We start from the raw sequence: 17,474 nt of genomic DNA, 5'->3' as shown, positions 1-17,474 counted from the left end.
GACCCTTAAACACCTGATGGCTCTGAGTCTCTCTACTTTTGGTAAAATACAGACAAAAACCCCATATATAAGGTATCCCTGATTTAGCAATGGGAAAGAATACAGTAGTATGCGCATCACATAGCTCATCAGGCCATAAAAATTAGGTTAACAAAAATTACCGAGTAAAGGAACTATATATGTAAATGCAAAAAAAAAAAAAAAAAAAGCATAGTCAGTATGTGCATAAATATGTTCCAGGCAAAAAAAATATAGGGAGTCCTATAGGAAAAGACAATTATGGAATTTCATACTTTTGGGGAGAATAAAAGTTCACTGAGACATGTCAGTCTTTCTCAGGGGCACAGGAAATTTAGAGCAGCAGAATCAACTACTATGGTGATTCCTTGTATGTTTTTATCTGTCTGATAAAATACCTAAGCAGGAATACCTGGGTGATCATGGATAACCTAGAGTAATAGAGATGAGGGAGAGGAGATAAGGTGCATGGTTACAGTTCCCGTTGCTGCTTTAGCTATAGAATAGCAGCACAAAAATACTCAAGTTTGAAAGGAGCATAAAAATACTCAAACCCAGCATGACATTACATGCATTTCTAGAGCAGTGTAAAGGGGCTCCACATCATTGAAAGTCAGGCAACATAAAAGGTGCTTGGGCCTTTCTGAAAGGAGGGGGGGAGCCTGTGGTTGTGTTGATAGACTTAAGCCCTTTCCAGCCTCTCTGCAGCTGGGTAAATCTCCCTAGGATTGGGCTGGCTAACAGAAATATTGGCATTCCTCTGTGCTGGGTGAGTGAGTACAACTGATTCATTTCTTTGCTCTGCAGAGTAATTCTAAGCAGCTTCTTTTTAACTGAAAGGATCAAAGTCCCCAAATGAGAATGTGGTGAACTTGATACTTCTCCACAAGCCCAATAGGCATGGACAATATACATTCTGTAACCGAAACCTTTTGGGGTTTGTGTAATACAATACCCTTTCTGTAACCCCCACCCTTTTCTCCATCCTCGTGACCCTGCTGCAGCTAAGGGACCGGACAGTAGAAAAACATGTCAAGCATGAAAAGCAGCAACTTGAGGGCAAACATGACCCCTCCACTGCTAGTTACTGAACTTCTGAAAGTACGTCAAGCAAGCAGAATCAGCTAAAAAGGGAGGCCAGGGACACCTCATGTTGTGCGAGATGGGAGGTTAGGTCTTTGCTCTTTAGAACTAAAGTGTTTTGTTTTAATCATGGGGAGAGCTGCTGGCTTGGCACTGTGTGAAATACATTTAGAAATCCTGAGGAAGGAGGAATTTCTCAAAACAGTAAGGAAAACAAAAGTCAGCAATGGGGAAGAATTGGCCAGCATTTTTACAACAGGAAATGTGGAGGATACTGAAAAGAGAAAATTAATGACACTGGGAGTATGATCCTGTTAGCTGTTATTGTTGACACCTCATCATTTCCAGACTAAAATGCCAGCTAAGGCCATGTTTCACTTGACACTAACTTAGGTCATCTTTGCCTTGCCCAGAGAAAAAGAAACATCAAGCAAGAGACTGAAACTCTGTAATAAAAATGAAGCACATCACCAGCAACTCCTTTGCGTTTGGAATAGGATCAGCAGCCGCAACATGGCTGCTGCAAAAACTCTTTGCGTTGATTGCACCAAATATTTTGCTGCATTTTATTTTCTGAGGTAGAATAAATGTTCCATTTTGAGCAGTGGAAAATGCTAGCTATACCTATTTTAAACACAAGTGTAATGTTTTATAGCCCATAGAGGGATAATTACAAAGTACAAAATCACAGATTTTATAGCCGATTTTCCCAAGAGTGCAGTTAGGAAAACAGTATGTGTCATGTAGCCAATTTAGATAATGATTCTGATAAAGATAAACTGAATTGTTTATAATAAGTAATTGGGTCTACAAAGGCCCAAATGACACAGACGAGTACACAAGCTTAGAGGCACAGGAACTGCAGCCGCAGATCGTGTGTGCATTAGCTCCTGCTTCCCAACTGCCAGGCTTCTGCCCAGATTGTGTTTGGCTTGGATCTGATGCTGGGGCTGATCTTTGTAATGCAGTTAACTTTCTCAGGAATAGTAAAGATTAAAAGCAGTTCAAAAGTTTTCCGTTGCTGCGATTCCAAGGTGGTGGCTCTTGCAAGGGTCTGTGCTGGGAGGAACCATGCTTAGGGGAGGCGAAGCAGCCGATTCCTCTTTGGCATTTGAACAGGGAGACACCCAAAAGCCTGAAAATGGGAAAGAAAAGCCCCAGCTTCCTTGCTCCTAAGGAAGTCCTGGGGCTTGTTCAGAGCTGAACGATGAAGAATACTGGCCTGGTAAATATACAGTGGCACTTTACCATAGGCAGGAGATTACTTGTTGAGTAGATTATCTCTCTTGAGATAAGACAAAATCCTTCAGACTGGAGTGGAGTATCTTGTGTAGCCTATTAGTAGACGACAAGATGCAGTTTGGGCCCAGCAAGCCTCTATCAATCACAAGATGAAGTAAAGCTCTAATTATCATTTAATTGCTGCCTTCAGCTTGAGCTGCCCTTCTTCACAGATTTCTGCATCCATTTGAGATTAGGTTGCACTAAAATGAGAACTGTAAAGGGCCTGGCAAAGGTGTGAAATTCCCTGGGTAACTGAATTAATGGCAGTGTGTTCCTGCTGCTGGGGGGTTTCTGTTCTCTATGAAGACAGAATGAGTGAGGGCAAAGGGATATAATGGGGAATTGGCAGGGATAGCTCTCAGCCATTTGTTCACAAAAAGAATGACACAGAATGTGCTGGTTTGGCCAAACTCGAGGGGAACAAAGGAAATACCAGTCACAAACATTTGATTTTATGCTAATTTTGTGGAATTATGTTAGTAATGTGTCCACGCAGGCCTGTGCAGTTGAGTATGAGCTGCAGAATATGAGCATTGGTAACTGTAGTTTTTCTTTTCTATGTTACTATGTTACAAAGGGCATTTTGAAATTGATTGACATAGAGGTTTGGGGTATTTGGGATTTGGTTTGGTTTGATTTTTAAGTAAGGCTTGTTGTTGAACTGTTTTCATATGCTCTGCATGGCAGGTGTGATTTCTAAGTAAATTGCAGAAGCAGAACAGTGTTTCTCATGATGAAACTCTTAACAGCAGCCCTGACACTGACATTCATCATTAAGACACTTGTCTACACTATGTAACTTTGCAACATCAAATCCAGTTGCAAAGATAATTACAGGGCATTAGTGCCTGACACATGGAGTTTAATAACAGAGTAAATATTGTGGTGATCTTTGGAAATGCATAAATAAATAGATAAATACACAAAATAGAGTTGTCTGGCTTTAAAAATGAGCTCTTTAAACTGGTATTGCCTGAGAAACAGGCATAGTTGGAACTGGTCACTTAACCTCTTTAGATGAAAGACATAGTTCTATGAATCCATCATTTTACTAGTCTGCCTGGCAAGCAAATGCTACTCTTCCTAAACAGGTATTGCTCAGTACATGTTTGCAGCGCCCTGTAACAAAGTGAGCTGTGCAAACTTAACACCTGGGAGCACAGGACCAGCCCTTCCATGGTGGTTGGGTTCCAGGAGTTAAATATTGGGAAGTCTTAGGACTATTTCCAGAAAATAAGCATTAATAGCTCGACAGATTTTTTGAAAGCATACCTCTTTTCATTTAAAATAAAAAACCTGAGTGTTCCCAACAATGTAGTTGGGATTCCTTTGTCCTGACACTTCTTCATTTTAATTCCTTTAAAACTCTTCATAGTGACAGTGCTCAATGCCTTTTACACACATTCATTTATCCATTTAACATCAAGGAGTTCAGAGTCCTCCTTGTCCCTACCTAAGGACTCCACTACTCTTACCCACATGGTTTACAAGCCTATCCTTTGCAATCACAAAACAGTGGTACGTAGAGCAGATTTTTCACTTTAAGTGGATGTGGTCAGAGATGAGCAGATTCATTGAAGCAGCAGTATCTGGATTGAAGGCCAGAAGCGTTGCTGGTCAGGCAGTGCCTTTGCTCATACCAAAGCAGCCCCGTAGGCTCTGGATGGCCTGTGGTGGGGCAGCGAGTCAGGAAACAGCGGTACATCCCCTAAGATTATCCTTTGCTTATGCCCTTGCTTCTCTTAGAACTGACTTCAGGCCACAACATCTGCGCATTAGGAGACTTTTGTGAGGTAGATGAGTGTGCACATCGCAGCCTGTGCAGGACACCTGGGCACTGAGGTAGCCAGCTGCTTAGAGCACATAGAGATGAAACCTGCAGAAGCTTTGCGACAAACTGCTGTTCTGGCACAGGACCATTAAGTATGGTTTAACACGGTTAAGACAGGAGAAGGGAGTAGGCTTGCCTAGAAAGAAATTTTTCTTTAGAAACAGAATAAACTTGGTGTTAGAAACAGAGCTGAAAGGATGTCTGAATCCTCTTTTTGGGGGAAATATTCATTTCATCTAGCCATTGCCAAAATAACTGTAAAAGGCAAAGGATGGAACTGAAATTATCATTATCTGCCAGAGACTTCACTATAGCTGTTTTTTTCTTTTTAAAATGTCCAGTTTAACCTAACAAAGCTTGTTATGGCTATCTTGCTGTATTTGTCAGATGCTTGAGAAAGTTTCCATGCTGAGACTTTGTATAGACAGATTTAAACCAATAATAGTTTTTTGCAGCCCAGTTATAAATCATATAAAATTAAGGTTCATAACAGGAGAGCTGCCGTTGCCTTATCTGTAACACTGCAGTGGTCTGTTAAGCCATTCCTTTAGTTAAGGAATTACAGTAAACAGCACCTTACCTGCTACTGCTGTACAATACGTGCTTTTAAGTTATAACAATGTTTGTTCATCTCACTTTCTACACTCAGGAAGAGCGTAAGAGCAGGGCAGGCATGTAATGAAGTGAGTACAACATGGAATAATGTCTCTCTTTGAGTAAATATGTGGACCAGGGACCTCCTGATCCAGATGTCTTACCAATATATTGTAAAAGAGTGTGTTCTTCTCTCTTTTTGCACTTGGCAAATCTAAGCAAAGTACCAGAGTTTTCAGGGTGCTCCAATATCAAAAAATAAAGTACTGTTCCTTTCAGTAGCATACTAATCAAGAGGTAGCGTCATCTCAGCAATGTTAAGCATAAGCAGGACACTGGATGGCTCCAGTTTATTCAGTCCAGTGCTTCCTCTGCAGTCGTTAGGGTTTTTAAGTGTCTTGTTGCATTGAGTTTGACTGTACGAAGCTGGTTCGTGACTTGACAGAACATCCTTGGAAAGGGCGGTGATCTGAGTGCTGTGTGCCAAGCACTGAAGAGACTCTCAAATTATGATCAAAACAAGAAATAAGAGTTATGTAGTGACTCTGGCAGGTAAAAATACCAGAAGACTGATGATTATTTTGCTTCTAATAGATCCAATAAAATTCTGCTTGCTCCGGGGAAAGCAAAGATCAGTCAGCAGTTTTCAGACTGGTGCATGCAGTCTGCACGGGTCATGCAGGGAGTTTGTGTCCTCTGAGCTTCTACGTGCCCACAGTGTCACCACACAAAAGCAGGAATTTAGATCACCCCAGTATGCTTTAAGGCCTCCAAGTACATCTCTGTTTTGCTGCAGAAAAGTTTTGCTGTAATGAATCAGAAGTATATTGCCTCAGCTTTCTAGTCTCGCATCCTCTGATTCCTGCAAGCTTTGGCAGCTGATGGCTTATTACCCCAAAGCATTCACTGCAGGTACAGCACAACCCCTGTCATGTGTTTGAGCTGCAGTTTGTGTTTAGCCCTTTTATCTCTCTCACCTTGCTCAGACTTGGGGAAGTGTGGCTGTTGCACTCAAAATCCCTCTCTGGGGAATCATTTTATCCACACAGCAAAAGGCCCTTGAAGAAGCGAGAAAGCCTTGACCGAGCAAAGTCAAGCCTTCTCTGGGATGCATAGCAGAAGCCGTGAATCCAAGTGAAACACCCAAAGCTGCCCATATGTACCCAGCTTCTCCTACTCCTTGCCAGCTGGTACAAGTGTGCCCGCCGAGCAGGGCGAAGGCTCGACCAGCAGCCCACCCCAACTGCTGCGCTTGCGTTCAGGCTGGTTGTGGCTTGGTTCACATGGAAGCACCTTCCCTCCAGAACAGGTGACCTGCGTGGCCCGTGGACGCTGGTACACCAGCTCACGTTAAAGCATCGGGCTCATCTGAACACTCAGTGGGGTTTTCCTGATGCCATTGTACTTTCTGGAAATTACCTTCCACGCTGGCTTCGTTAGCTTTCCCCCTTGCAGACTTCATTGCCAAACGTGCCTTTGCCTGTGTGTCCGGTGGGCTGCGAGGTGTGGGCTGGTCAGGGTGGAATTCTTGTTTGCAGGGCTTTGTGCTCTGTAATTATGTTCAGCTAGAGCTTTCTGTGGATAGGGATAGTTTCACAAGTTATAAATAAGGGATTAGGATTTTGTCCATTTTAGACTAAGCTAGTTTGCTAGACTTAGGAGTTGTGTAAGTTTTAGGTAGACAGGCTGAATCAATATTTTAGGAATATTTAGGAAAACTTTAGGTCTGTTTAGGACTTCAGTTTAAAAAGAGATTTGTTCTAGGTTTAGCCACAGCATCTCAAGAACTTGTATAATATATTGTCTTTTTTTAATGAACATAAACCATGTGGCATAGGTGCTCATTATTAATTCAGAAGATATTTGTCTTTTAAATGCCCATTTTATTTTAATAACTAACACTCCTTAAAAGGTCTTAACGTAGATTTTAAAAATAATCATAAAGGGAAAGTAAGAGAGAAGTTGTGAAACAAGGTTATTCTACATGCTGGTATGCTGGCGTTTCAGGGCTTAATGCAGTGGTTGTCAAACCTCCTGCAGTTTAATCACTGGGAGATGCAGGGCTGTGTAGATTACAGGGAGATGAGTAACTGTAGCACATGTATTAACGTTGCAAAGATACGTTTGAATCTTTTCAGGTGTAAAACAATGGGTTTGGGTCTAGTGTGAAAGCCAAAAAATAACAAACGTGACTAGCTAATTGACTGACTTTTGGGGTAGATTTTGTTCTCGTATATTCACTTTGCTGGCTCTGGTGGGGAAAATTGCACTTATAAGAGCAAAATGTGATTAGAAATGTAGCTTTGTTCGTTGTTTTGCAGCTACTATGATGTAAAACTTAAAACCTTTTTTTTATCTATCCATCCATCCCTTATGCTTTTTCCTACTCCAGCTCCTTGAATTTTTTAATAATTGTTTATTTCTCAAGAATTCTATTGGAAATTTTTCTTAACTCACAGAATTTTTTCATTTCATCAGAAGTAATTTCTTTCACTCAGAGCCTGATTTGCTTACAACAATGACAACAATTTCTCATACTTTTCTTAAATAATAAAATAAATAGACCATAATGGTGAATAAGGAGTTTACATTCCCAATCAAAAGAATACATCTGTGGAGATGAGTTTCATTAAACTGTTAACTGAAACAGCGACTTATAAAATTGATTCCATCTTTAGCCAGTGTAGTCTGTGCTCTCCTGAAGACTGTATTTGTGAAGCATTCTTTATTTAAGATAAGCAAAAAAACATAAAAGGAGGCCTCTTCACCCTCTTTTGCTGTCTCTGGGTCAACATCTCAACCTCTTCATTAGATTTGGAACCTACTAATTAGATATAATTCATTACCTGCAAAAATGAGATAAAAAATCAAGAGCTGCTTTTCAGAATAAGGCGATCTTTCCCCTCATCCATCATGGCTATAAGTAACCAATTTAAAGTCAGACAAATGCATAACCAGCATTATTACCTTGTCATAACTAGTTAGGGAGAAAGACCTGGAATAAGCTGGCATTATAAATGGTTTTTATCACATTATTTTGCAGTTATTTGTCAGCCACTTTGCTTAAGATAAATGTAGAACAATAATCAGATTCTAAAACTGAACGGTGGACAAGATTTTGTTAATTGCAAAACCACTTCTGCCAACAGAACTCTCTGTAGTGGGGCACAGTTTATAAATTTCCTTATGGAGTAATTGTACTGAGTGTACCTCCATGTTGGGACTTGAAGGTCTAATAGGCCAAAAAACAGGAAAGGGGGTCTCCTCCTTCCGAAACACTGTGCAGTCTCACAGCAGTCAGTGGCACTGCTCATGTCCCAGTAGGACTGCTGAGCCAAGTGACCAGGGAGGAGTTCTTCAACTCTTGGCCGTTCTTGAAGTGTACTGCTCTTAATGCAATATACTCCGTAATTCATAGAAAGGAGTCTTGCAACAAGATAGAAGAGATGCTCATGCTGTGGGAGACTTCTCGGAAGTGCAAACAGGTTCCTTAGGTTGGATTTTTGGCAATCACAAATGTCAGTGCTGTGCTTTCTCTGCTAGAAAGAAGCACATGATTAAATCCTAATTGCAGTGAGATTTTATTGTGACAGCAGCTTCAGAGCGTGACTGATGTCTGCAGCTCTCCCTGCAGTACGTTTCTGGAGGACCACGTTACCGTCCTCCCTGGAGTGGAGGTGGTGGAGGGTGCGAGCCCAAGGAGCACACCAGGAGTTGCAGTGCCACCCTCTTCTGAGTGCTGTGATTTTTCCCTATGACTTCAGTAAACCAGTATTTAAATTCATGGTTTAAAGAGGCTGACTGAAGGGAATATAAGGGCGAGGTTCTAGCAATATAAATGCCAAGCAACTCTCTCAGCTCTACTTTCATTTAGACAAGGAGCGACTTCAAATTTAAAATCCTGCTATGGAGAACAGGATCAAGCCATGAATTATGCAAATGTTTTAATGACCATTGGAAACCACTCTTAAAATTTGGAGACTTCAAATGTGGAGGAAGGTTTCTTCAAGCTTGCTAAGTGAGGCCAGAACACACAAAGTGATGGGCTGTCTTTCCATGGGGTGAGACAGAGAGCTCGAGAGTGGGGAGCTTGCATTAAGGACTAGTGTTCCCCCTTGTTAGGGGAAAAAAGTCTTCACACATCTTTTCTTCTGGTAGTAAAAATACTGTGGTTTGTGCTCAGTTGAAACGTAAAAGGGTACAGTTTTAAAAGCAACAGAATTACTGCAGTGTGGTTGTGGTGAAGGACAACACCTATTCTGGTGTCTAAGGATGCAGAGTTACTCAACTATGGTGCGGTACTAAAACACACACAGAAGTCACAAAGTTGGCAGATCTGATTAACTGTAAATCCAGGGTTTTATTGCAGTCCTTTCCCCCCACCCCCCATAGACAGGTAAGGACAAAAGCTTGATTTTGATCTCAGCTGCAGCACAAGTAAGATTTCAGCCTAAGATATTTACTAAATTATTTATCTTATACAGAGCTTTCACTGAAAAACAATTGTGTTTTATGTGCTATTAGCAGAGTACCATGTAGGTGCATCTTACTACAGAAAAAAATACTTAAGGAATATTTACTGTCTGGGGTTCCTTTTAGTTTTCATAAAGCCATGTCTAACTGAAAGTGTAAATATAACTGCAACTTAAAGGAAAATGTAGCAGGAATAGGGACACTTGCAAATGACAGGTCTTTAGAACTTGAATTATTCTTCTACCATCTCAAAGCTTAAGCCATCACTAGGCAAGATAGAGAGGGTTTATTTTCCATTTTTTTTAAATTTCAATGAAAATTCCTTGCCTTCTGTCAGCCCATGAGCATCAGCATACTAGTTATGTTCATTGAATCTGCTATAGAGGTGACTGTCAATGTCCAGACTTCCATCCTGCTGCAGCCTTTTGGAACACAACAAAAGCAGTGGCGATTCTAATCAGATCCTGCTCTGTGCGGTGTTGTGTTCATGCTTCTGGCTGTAGTGCTGCTCAGCATGCATTTGTGTTTCCAAATAAATACATTCTGGAAGGCAAAGAAATGGTTCCACCTGATTTTTGCGTTCCAGGTTCATTTTAAAGGGCTGATCAAAGGGCAGGCTTTAGACAAGTTTTCCTTTTTTTTCTGGTTAATACAGTTTAGGTGGCTGTGGCATGAAAAAACTTGACAAACTGTTAGCATTAATGTACTGAGCATAATGAACACCAACCACAGAGCACATGGTGCTTGTCTGCTTATTGGTGAATTTAACTCACTTTAATTGCAGTGTTACTTAACGTGATGGAGATGTAGCCCTCAGAGGGATCATTTGAGGGACGAATAATGTATTTGTGTAAAATTTAAAAACAAACAAACAAAAAACAACACCACAAAAACACAACAAACTAAACTACTAGCAGATAGTACTACTAGCTGTAGTAAATTATAGTTTAATAATTATTATCTAGATAGTACTTGGCTTAAGGTTAAAAATAGGCACTTCTGGAAAATAGGATAAAAGCTTGCCTGGAGCACAGCCATTGGGACTGCCTTTTGCAAGCTATACTGGTGGCGAGACATTCACTAGAGCACCTGGGAATAAATTGAGTCTGCTGGGAGGAGAAAGTATCTACCCTCGGGACATGTCAATGGAAATAGAAGGTGACAATGAGCCCAAGGCCTGCTTGGCCATATCACATGGGTCTCCTGATTCTATTGAAGGTATTGCACTGCAACCTGCCCTCTGAGCAAATCTGACACCTGGGAGGTTTTCTGTGCAAGTGGGAGGTGTAGGACCTTTACCCTCTAGCAGAGAGCTGGTGCCGTAGGCGGTGGGACGCTGGTGGTGTTAGAACCTCCTTATGTCTGTCATTTGTACCCTGAACATTGAATATCTTCCTCATTATTCATCCTACCACACTAGAAACAGCTGGTCTTCAAGGGAAATTACCTAATGAATCAACAATAAGGCTATTGTGTAGGCGTGACATTTCTGATAATAAATTATTGCTTTCAGGAGGTTGACCACACTTGTCAGGGTTTTGTGAGTTACAAATTCAGCTGCCTTGTCTTATGCTGTTTTACATAACTGACAGTGTAAAACCTTGGCATTTGACTGTAAGTTATTCCCTCAACTTCTAGATCTGTATCGTAAAATTTCTTTTCTTTCTTCATTTGTTCAGAATAATCTTTGGGCATTTCCAACCCATACTTTGAAATTATATTTATTTGTTTTGAATTGATTATCTTTATTGTGTCATATCTCTCTTAGACTTAAATATGAATTTAAATATTTTTTTTTTACTAGAAATGTAAACAGGCTATAAATGCAAGGACTACATTTTTTATTTCACTTAGATAAATGATGTGTTTGCATATTTCTTGTATGCTTACACTTGAAGGAGTAGTTTTTCAGAAACCCATGGCATGGAGAAAGATCTAAATATTCCCTTCCTAGCTTTCCAAAAATATCTGGATGTAACCAATTAATGTAAAAGTGTCTGGCCCATATGAAATATGCTTCAAGGATTATTATTTTAAAGCATGCTTCTTTTTTCACGTGCAAGTGTTATTTGCCTTTGTGTATACAGGCATGTGACTAGTTAGTGATTAAAAACAAAAGTCTCTGCTCCCTCTTAGCTGAATGCAAATGATACTGAAATTCAGTCAGTATCTGCAACAAATTGTATGCTTTATCTCTGTGGAATTCTGTGGAACCAGTTCTTTAGCTTTTAATACTGTAAGTCTTTTCATAAGTAGCCAACAAGTGGAAAAGGACAGCACTTTTCGCTTTCTGCCAGATTTCTTGGGGGCAAAATGCATACTTGCAAATATGAATGAAGTAGGCTAAGGTAAGTCAAGCTGGAAAGGAAGTCAGTATTCTTGTGCAAGTAGTTGTGGAAGTTAAAAATGAGATCTAAGGCAGGGAATACATGTTCCAGCAAGTATACTGGGTTTCAAGCGCTCCCAGTGACTACTGTTACACTCATTTCTTTTCACAGGTAGTTGATATCTTATGTCTGGATGGACAGTGCTGCTGCTTCTGCCTTGTACAGAATATGTTTTTAATTTAATGCAGTAGGGCGTTTTAAGGTGTTATGTAAGGCCCACTCTCACTCAAGCACTGGTTGATTATTATTATTTTTTTAATAACAATTCAGATTTTCAACAGGAAGAAATTAACCAAAACCCAGTGTGTCTAAGAAGTATCTTCTGACACTCCTACCTGAGAACTAGGAAACCAGCTTTGCTCAGTGTTACCAGGGCACTCTGAACTGGCCTCCTGTCTGATGTGGTGCCAGGATCTCAATGTCCATGGTTTTCTAGGAAGGTCAGTTGTAAGCGGAGCAAAACTAATAATTACTGCCCTCACCCCACCCCCCCAGGCCCCCTAAAACCAGAAAGTCCCCGGGGAACTTGTGAAGTAAAATGTCCTCCAGGAGAAATGCACAAAATCTTGAACACGCTTCAGAGTGGTGCCTGGAGGCAGGATCCTCTGCCTCTGGAAACACAAGCATAGCAGACAGGGCGCTGCGTTGGTCCCCTGCTGAACCCCAGCCCTGGAGGGGTTTCTGAATCCTGCCTTTCCAAGTCTTCCATAATTTTTATTTCCTTTATATGTTGCACCCCATGTGAGGCACTCCCGGGCGCCCTGAGCGCTCACTCCTCACTGGCCGTAAGGGCAGTCATAGGCAGCAGTGTCAGCAGCCGTGCCCTCCCCATGGAGGAATCCAAACCAGTGGAAAATCAACAGTCTCTGCCTTCACTGCCGCCTCATTTCCCAACACATGTGAAGTGACCTCCTCTGTGGTTGCAGGGCCTTAGCTGCGTGCCCTCTGAGGAAGAAGGCCCTATGGCCCCAGCACCAGTGGCTCTGCTGCCATCCACCACAGACCTCAGGCACACTGAGGGGGATGCATTTTCACAGGGAAAGTAGTCTTTTTTTTTTTTTTTTTTTTTTTTTTTTTTTTTAAATAATCTGCAGCAGAGCGCTGGCTGCCTTGGCACAGTGCCCCTTGCCGGGGCTGGGGGTGGCTGGCAGGAGACACAGCACCTTTCTCCCGGGCGCTGGCCGGACGCCGGCCGTCACCCTCTGCCCACGTCTCCCTCTTGCTGCCTGCACGGCCCCGTGCGTGGCAGCACCGGCTGCCCCCAGCCCTCGCCGGAGAGGTGCCCTGAATGCCCTGCAGCCAGCGTGTCCCTCTGGGGACGCGGTGTCCTGCTGGGCCTCGGCTGGAGCGAGCAGGAGACTGCCTAGCCACCGCCTTTGTCTGGGGTGGCTCTTCACGTGGAGGATGGCGGCAGTGTGGGTCGGTGGCCTCGGAATCGGTCTTGCCCCCAACAGCAGTGGTTTGCAAGCTGGCCCCCCAGTCATAAAACCTGCAGTCGGTCCTGCCAGGCTGCTTGGTAAGCAAAGGCCAAATGGTGTAGAGGAAGCTATGAGATACTGTGACCTTTAAGCATAATATCTTGGCATCAGTTAATTAGTTATGTGTTTTAAGTGTGCTGATGGTGATGAGTTAGTGGTGGACTAGCTGGTTAATTGTGGACGTTGTTCTGTTTATAAAACAATACCTGTAACCAGGGCTGGGTATGCTGGGCAACCAAAGGCAGGCAGACACACATAGGCAGGAGCAGCTCTGCAGCCTGAGCCTGTTGTCCCGCTGTCGCTGCCCCTCGGAGAGGGCCTTTGTCACCACCTCTTGCCTTTGCTGCGCTGCCTTTCTCTTCTGTTCCCTCCTGCCCTGGAGGAGGACTTGTCTCCTGTCCCTTCTGGGGACGTTTCAGCTGCTGCTGGCACCTGGGGGCGGGTGTGTGGGGATACCCCCAAGGGGCTGCGGTGTGTCTGCTGCCAGCACCGGCGCAAAGCACTGCTTGGAGGGCCTGGGGATGTGGATTTGTAACAGCTCGAGCGTGGTCACTGAGGGTATTGAAAACGGTGGTAGTGTGCTCTCCAAACAGCTGCTTTGGTTGGTTGAAGATCATTGCTAACTAATCAGGGCCCAGCGATTCACGTGAGCGCTGTTCAGTTACAATGCAGAGATGAGATGACTGAAAAAAGAAGTGGAAAAAGAATTTAAAAACATGTAGCCAAAGACCAACCCTACACAATTTTGGGGTGGGACCGTATTGGCCCAGAAAATTTAGCTGGATGTTAGTGATAATCAAGGTCCGCTGGAGCCTTTAAATTTTTCTCCAAATTAACGTAATTTCTGGGGTCCATTATTGAAAGCAAGTGCCTGCTGTGCTCTTTCCTTTTTCAGATAATGGAAGTTCAGCTGAAACAAACAAAGGTGTCATAATGGTATCACATTGTCATTTAACTTTCCCCACCAGTCTTCTGATAAAGACACGTTGTATTCAGCAGCATACAGACATAACAGCAGTTCTGTCTCCAAAATCTGGCTTTACAGCATAAGGCCTGTTGAGTTTCCATGGCAATAGCCACAAATTCCTCCCCAGCTCTTCAAAGTGAAAGACATATTTGTTTTGCTCACGCAACTTTGTAGCACAAAAGCTCTCTCTCTTTTTTCACGTAACACCTGCTAATCTGCACTTGGTCCCTTTGAAGCCTCCTGCTGATCAGAAATTCAAATACATTTTTGCATGCTAATCTTAGTGGTAATCTAGAGCTTGTGTCTTTCATGTTCTGTCTGTGAAAACAGTTTTCTTTATAAATCACCAAAAATGTTGGCCCTGGTCGCTCTCCATGGGAGGATGAGCCGATAGGGAAATCACGCTGTCAACAGCTTGGATGTCGATTCTCTCAAGGTGCAACGCAGCTTGGACGAAGCTATCAGATCAGGGCTTTTTAACCATCCATTCACTCTTTGTGAAAAGAAGGAGAAAGGAGAGAGAGAGAGGAAGAAAGAGGGGGAAGGGCTTTCATTAGGTCCCGGTGAACACAGCACGCTGTGTGTGGCTGCCCGGCTGTGCAGTGCGACAGGGCTCACGAGGGGCAGAGCGTGGCGCTTGCAGCCTGGGCGCCTTCAGCTGTCATTTTACACCCTGTTCCTGTGCGTGTCGGCTCAACAAAGGAGCAAGTGTGGCTGCAAAGCTAAACAAATGAGCATTTGCTGCGGTGCTTTTCTGGTCATCTGATGAATAACCACGCAGCCACGGCGCTGAATTTGCAGCATGCGCTTTCCCCCACGGTCGAGGCTGCTGCATCCACGCCTCTGCAGCGCTGCGGTTTTGGGTGGACACTGCTCCAAATGTGGGTGTTGGTAGCATGCAGGGTCCCCCCTGCCTGTCAGGTGCTGGTGTGTGAGATGCAGCTGCCCACACTGCCCTTCCTCCCTTGCTGCAGTGCCCCTTTCCTCAGCACTGGAGTGTGCGCAGGCAACCCGCCCGGCTGGGGCAGGGGGTCCCAAAACTGCCAAGGGTCCTGATGCTGCCTGTGCCGTGGGGGGATTTGCCTGTCAGAGAGAATGTGAAGCTCTGATGCCCTGTTGGCCTGTAGCTGGAGATGTAGCTGTAGTGCTTCACGGATACTCAGTGGTAGCTTTGTTTACATGAGCAGTAAAGGATTCAAATGGTTTGCTCTTTGGGGTACTGCTGTGTGTCCATGATCTATCTGGACAAAGTGCCAAAGCCCACCAAAACCCCGTGTCCCACATGTATTCCAGCCCCAAACCTGCTCTCAGTTCATTTTCCAGTGGTACTGTGTCCAGTGAGTGCCTGTGCTGGCAGTCCAGCGTCAGCTGCGGACGTGCTCGCAGTCTATGCTGTGTTACTGTGGTGCTCCTTTGTGCTTCAGAGCTTTAAAACAGAAGGGTTTGAGTTGCACTGCAGCTTGGACATGGGTAGACCTCTGTGGCATGGTTATTTTAAACGAGCCGGTCCTCATAGAGCTTTACCTTGTTTAAAATTATCAGTTTTTTTCCACTACTTAAAGAAAAAAGAAACCTTCATGGTTAATTTCTTAACTAATAATTCAGTGAATATATACAATTTTCTTCTTGGAGGAGATAAACAGTTTACCCACTTTTACAAGACGTGTTACATGTTCAGTACTTGCTGAGTAGTGCATTCGGTCAAGTCTTCTCTCTCCCAAAGCCTGAGCTGCAGACTGACCCCCTCTAACTGCAGAGCTGGATCAGGCACCCCAGGAGCGCTCTGCACAGTGCCTGGGGATTTCTGTCTGTAAGCTGAGCCATACAGCTTTTCTTCCATGCTCTGAATTTTATAAAATCTTAACTTTCAGAAAAATCTTTATTTACGAAAGCTCATAATGCATTTCAGGGAGGAATGCATACTTGCTGTTTCATACAGGATCACTAGCAAAATATTTGAAAAAGGTTTTTCTGTTCATTGTCTGCTGCATCGTGCTGCTATTCAGACTCTATTCAAATTCTCTTCCTTTCTTTAGGGGAAGAGTCTGAGTGTACAAGGGGGCTACGGTTTCTACAAGCAGATAATATAACCACGTAATATAAACATGGCAATAATTTCCTTAGGCCCTGTGATCCGTCAGGCATGTTGAGAACAGTTGGCAAAGGTCTGGGGAAGTTCCCAGTGCTACACGGCAGCTACAGATAAGATGCCTTTCTGCCTTGCTCAGCTGCAGGATCCACACCCCCGGCACTGGAGAGGTCCATCCTGTCGTCTTTCCTGGCAGGGTAAACCTCTGCCTTTGAAGTCATATGCCCACAGCTTGCAGAGCTGACTAATACATCAACATCAGTAATTTACCAAAAGAGGCGGGGGGGGGGAGGGGGGGAGTGAAAGAAAGCTGCAGCATAAATCTCACTCTGGCTTTATTCTTTTACTTTAGGTTATATGTCTTTAAAGGAAAAATGCTGACAACATGCTTGCTCACAAAAAGCCTTTTGAGCCAATGCCAAGAGTTTGCTCAAAACTGGTAAAAAATCAGAGCTGAGATCTGAGAGCAGCACTGAATTTTCTGCTACTTCCCTGCTTTATTTTAATTTTCCGGTAGTTGAGATGTTCAGTATGCCTGCTGCCTTTTGCTTTGAGGCGTGGGTCAGAGCATGCTTTTGTCTTTTGAAATGGGTGGTCACTGGTGTCTGACTTGGTGAGGATCCGCTTGAGTTTGTGTGTTTGCTTTCTCTGTATCTGTTACTCTTCAGTCTGGCAAGTGTGACTTTAAAACAATATTATTTGGACTGAAATAGTGCAGCCAGGCAACAAGGGGCCTTGTGCCTCCGGGAAGGGCTTTTCCCCTCTGCAGAGAGCAGCTTCATGAATGGTAACATCTGCAGACCAACATGCCTGCAAAGCTCCCTGTCCCCTTGCAGGCAGGGCCAGGTTCATGCCATAGTAACCAGTGCAACCAAAGCAACGGCCGCCTCACCTTAAACATCCTTCTACGTGGCAGAAATCTTTTGGTTTCTGCGCGCTCTCATCTAATGATGGGATGCTGCAGCAGTAATACTGTTGGGCTTGTTTAGTGTTCCAAGACATGAGGTCCTGGCAGCTAGCTCTGGTTCATCATCAAGATTTCAAGCCTAATAAATCACAGGGAGTAATTTTTTGATGAGGATTGTGCCTGGCTAAGGGGAGCTGACCCCACACGTTTTTCTTCTCTCTAGCAATCTTAGTGCCTCCTCTAATACACTAGACAATGACCACTTGTGCCTGCAAGCAGCTATTCATAATTTTGGTAGAGGTCCTCCTACAAGGAAATGTAGTCCAATAACTATGTGTATTGCAGTGGCTTTCCACGTGAATG

At 43.4% G+C, this 17,474-nt stretch overlaps 1 protein-coding gene across 2 annotated transcripts in view; it reads left to right on the top strand.

Moving 5' to 3' along the window:
- Positions 1–17,474, top strand: part of LMX1B (LIM homeobox transcription factor 1 beta) — a 109,076-nt gene that overhangs the window by 50,797 nt on the left and 40,805 nt on the right. The gene's annotated exons all lie outside the window — the stretch shown is intronic.

The sequence above is a fragment of the Harpia harpyja genome, chromosome 19, assembly GCF_026419915.1.
Source record: "Harpia harpyja isolate bHarHar1 chromosome 19, bHarHar1 primary haplotype, whole genome shotgun sequence".
NCBI lineage: Eukaryota > Metazoa > Chordata > Aves > Accipitriformes > Accipitridae > Harpia > Harpia harpyja.
Note: the sequence above shows the minus strand (reverse complement) of the source record. Positions and strands in the feature narration are given on the sequence as shown.